The sequence below is a fragment of the Glandiceps talaboti genome, chromosome 1 (genome assembly GCF_964340395.1).
Source record: "Glandiceps talaboti chromosome 1, keGlaTala1.1, whole genome shotgun sequence".
In the NCBI taxonomy this organism is placed as follows: Eukaryota; Metazoa; Hemichordata; class Enteropneusta; family Spengelidae; genus Glandiceps; species Glandiceps talaboti.
Genome location: NC_135549.1, coordinates 13,525,996 through 13,529,841, shown reverse-complemented (window position 1 = coordinate 13,529,841; position 3,846 = coordinate 13,525,996). Strand labels below are relative to the sequence as shown.

The following is a 3,846-nucleotide window of genomic DNA, read 5'->3' as shown; positions in this document are numbered from 1 at the left end:
TGGAAACTCTATCGCAGACAAAGTTTTCTAAATGTAGCCACCGTTAATTTTGAATTTTTAATATCGATTCAGAAAACAAATAGAAGCTTTTCAGACTAAAATGATGGACCGAAAACGTATAAAAGTGACCATAATTTGTCGTCTGAAATCTGGCAGAGATATGGATGTTATTAATGAAAGTGCTTATGTTTTACATTTAGGATCTAGTCACCATTTGCGCTATCCTGAACTTATCATTTACATGATTCTTCCATTACTTGGAAATTTAGCAGACGATAAAGAAACAATGTTTCTTTGATAAAAATTGTATATTTTCACAACTGTATTGTAATAGTAAATTGTAAAAAGTAAATTTGTTTTGTAGTAAACAAAATGGCGCGCTCGGCGTATCATCACGTTCGGTCCAGGGTCGGTCGTTCAACCCATTCATTACCTAACCGAACACGGCCACTTTTGAGGAGGTTATATAACGACGAATAGTCTGTACAGATCAAGCTGTTTAGACCATCATTACTTTGTGTATATATGCCGATGAATTACGATGTTCTTTCTTTGTCGGTGTTATCGCTAAAGTCAATAGAAGCCTTGAATTGTAATTTAAATATGTATATTTCTTTATATATTTCATATTATCCTTTGCCAGCATTATAAGAGAATGTTAACGATGATCTGCGATGATGGGGCTAACTTTTGTAACTGTGGATATTCACTGGGGACGTGAATAGTACATTTCACTTTATGTAAAATATGTACAATTATGTAGCGTTCGTTGTAGATTTCATAATTGACTTGAGGTTAACAACATGCAACATTCTTAGGAAATGTGAAGTGCAATGGATGTAAAATATGCTCTATACCTTGCAAATATTACAATTTTCTTTTCAACAACTTAGGGAGTACGGATGGATTACATTACTTGTGACCTCTACACACAGAACCTCATAAAATCTGTTTTCTACCACAAATCTGACTGTGTGTAGAATGTGTTTTAACTTCCATGTTGGACCATTTACAGTACTACATCTGGAAACTCAATAAATTCGTATTTTAACATGAAAGTGTGTTTGTTATTTGTTTGCCTACATTATTCTTGTTTTTAGCTTGTCTACTGGTTCAATATTTGACTCATTCACTTTTTCCATCGAGTATTAAAGTGTAAAACGGAGTCACAGACCCAGAGAATAGACATATAATCTAACGCTTAGTGTCACATGTACAGAAGGCAACACGTTTACATCCTTGGATAGCTATATCCATTGCATAGTCTGAATACCATAAGCCCCAACGTGGACCGTGACCTTTTGAACTACTACTACGGTACTACTTCTGCATTTCAGTGGAACTGATGGGCATGTTTAGTTTAATAGGAAAATGTTTTCTCTAACGAAAAATATGTCCATACAGTCTGTCTTTCGGGCATAATTTTGTACAAATCTTGAGACTTTCATGGATTTGTTTTCCGATAATCCTGATATTCTTAGGGACCGGTCGGTTTCTTAGGTCTGGTAGGGGGGTGGATTGGTAGGGGGTCACCCTGTTTTTGAAATTGGCAGTGGGGGGGGGGGGGGTAATGCTGTTTTGAAAATTGTGGATCGGGAGGGTCATTGTGTTTTAGATTGTGATGGAAGAAAAAAATCATTTTCTACAATAGCATATATCCTTGTCTGAAATGTGGTACATGTCAATATTTGTTCTTGTCCCTGTTTCTTACATGAATTCTTTAATATTACTTGTTAGTTCAAACATATCTATACATATTCATATACATGTACCGGTATTACCTAGCTACCACACTAGTTACAGAACATGTCATGTAAATGCTTGGCTGTTTCACAATCAATGCTTCACTTATATTGCAGTTTGGGGCAAAAGTGAACTTGAAGGTTTCGTAATGGTAATTTTCATAGATAGTTTCTAAATTGTTCTACTCGTCATGTTATTGACACTACAAATCACCACATCTCATCAGATTCCAGTTTCTATTATACACTAGGTATGACCACCTACAGTTCTCTAACATACCGGTGACTTTATTATACATGCAATATTAAGAGTAAAAATCCTCCAGGGCTTCTAGAGGGAGACCCCCTCAGACCCCCACATGAATGACATGAGGTGGACATATCCCAGTCTCAAGCTTCCCCTGTTACTGTCAAGATGCTATCAAACTATATTTCAAAAATATTTCAACCTTATGTAGTTGCCTTTTACATGTTCGTGCTGTCTTGTAAAGCTTGGAAATTTTCTGAAAATGTCTTAATAGTCTCAAAATTGACTTTTCATAGTTCTCCTGGGCTTCTAGGGGGGCCCTAGGACCCCCATAAGAGATGTACATATTCCCTTCTCAAGCTTTCCCCCTACCTTTCACTGTCAAGATGCTATTAAACTCCAAATTTGGAATATATTTACCCTGTGTAGTCAATAATCATAATTATGATAGTGCTAACCCGAGATCTTATAAAGTAGATGCAAGACAGTCAAGCAGTCCACACTGAGTCACGATCAAAAATACCTGTCATGCGAATATTATCTAGGGGGGGGGGGGGGGGTTCATCATGTTTTAGAATTAAGTGATAGGGTCAGCCTGTTTTTGGTTTTACAGATGGGGGGGGGGGGGTCAGTGACTTTTTGTCGGCCCTATTTAAGAATCCATCGCCCCCCCCCCCAGGCTGGAGAAATTGACCGGTCTCTTATCAATGATGTCAGTTGTGCAAATTACTTTCTGTCAATTCAATGATGAGTTTGTTGTTAATGATGCATGTAATATGTTTTCTATCTCTCACCTAAATATTAGGTCTTTGAGAGAAAGAACTGTGATAGTTTTTAAGTTATTTTATGGGGATTGTGTGGAAACCCAATTTAAAGTAATTGCGCTGTCTGAAATTTGGCAAGCGAAGGATAAAAATATGTATAATCTGTCCAACTATTCATTTGAAATTACATGTAATACCAGGAACCAAGAGGGGGGGGTTGGAATGTATCTTCATGAGTCAATAAATTACAATATGTTGAATGTTGAAATCAGCGGAATCAATTGATGGGTTGAGGTTAAAATGGGTAAAACGGAGTATTTAGAAGGGCCATTGTACAGACCTCCAAACAAATGACGGTCTCAAACACCCAAATGCTAAGTAAGCTTTTATGACAACAGACAAAGAGTGTATTGAACTGTTTTCATGGTTCATCATTTGCCTAGACGTAGAGCCTAGACGTTTATCCTTGAACTTTCAACTTTTGAGAGCTACTGTCATGTATAATCTCAGGGTATAATCTACACGAATAAACCCAAGTCCAAGCACTGTCCAAGAGCGTGAAATTTTTGCCAAAAGCACAAATATTAATTATTAAATGTGTATCGGTGCTAATATTTATACATGTGTTATCCTCAGAGAAATGTGTGTACCTACAGATCAAACAACAAAGTACTTTTTCGGTTCCTTTTTGTGCCTAGAGGACCTATTTGCTTTTTCATTTGCTCTAGGGAGTCTAAATTACCGAAGTATAAACACTTGTAAAATACCCGCTCATTTATTTTCGGTTTTACTTATTTATATTTTCACTTAGCATATCTGGAAAAAATGTGTTTTATGAGACCTCATACTATACTATAAAAAAATTGAAAGTGAGAAAATTGTGATGTTGTCAACATTTTCTTGGCACTATCTAATTTAGACAATGAAATTTTAGGTAAAATCAGTAAATGAGCAAAACCCAAAATAAATCAGCGGGTGTCTTTTTACACGTGAAAAGTATCGCCCATTTCATGCATATTAGTGAAACTACGTGATATCTACAAGTAACATAAGTACACATGACCCATGTGACACGTGTGCTGTAGTTGAGCGC

At 36.4% G+C, this 3,846-nt stretch overlaps 1 protein-coding gene across 1 annotated transcript in view; it reads left to right on the top strand.

Annotated features, from left to right (window-relative positions):
• Window positions 1-1,058, top strand: part of LOC144439449 (protocadherin Fat 4-like) — a 46,919-nt gene extending 45,861 nt beyond the window's left edge. Inside the window, exon 27 of the mRNA XM_078128739.1 lies at window positions 1-1,058. This exon is cut by the window's left edge and continues 1,234 nt beyond it. The gene's annotated coding sequence lies outside the window, so the exon portion shown is untranslated.
• Window positions 1,059-3,846: the final 2,788 nt, after the last annotated feature.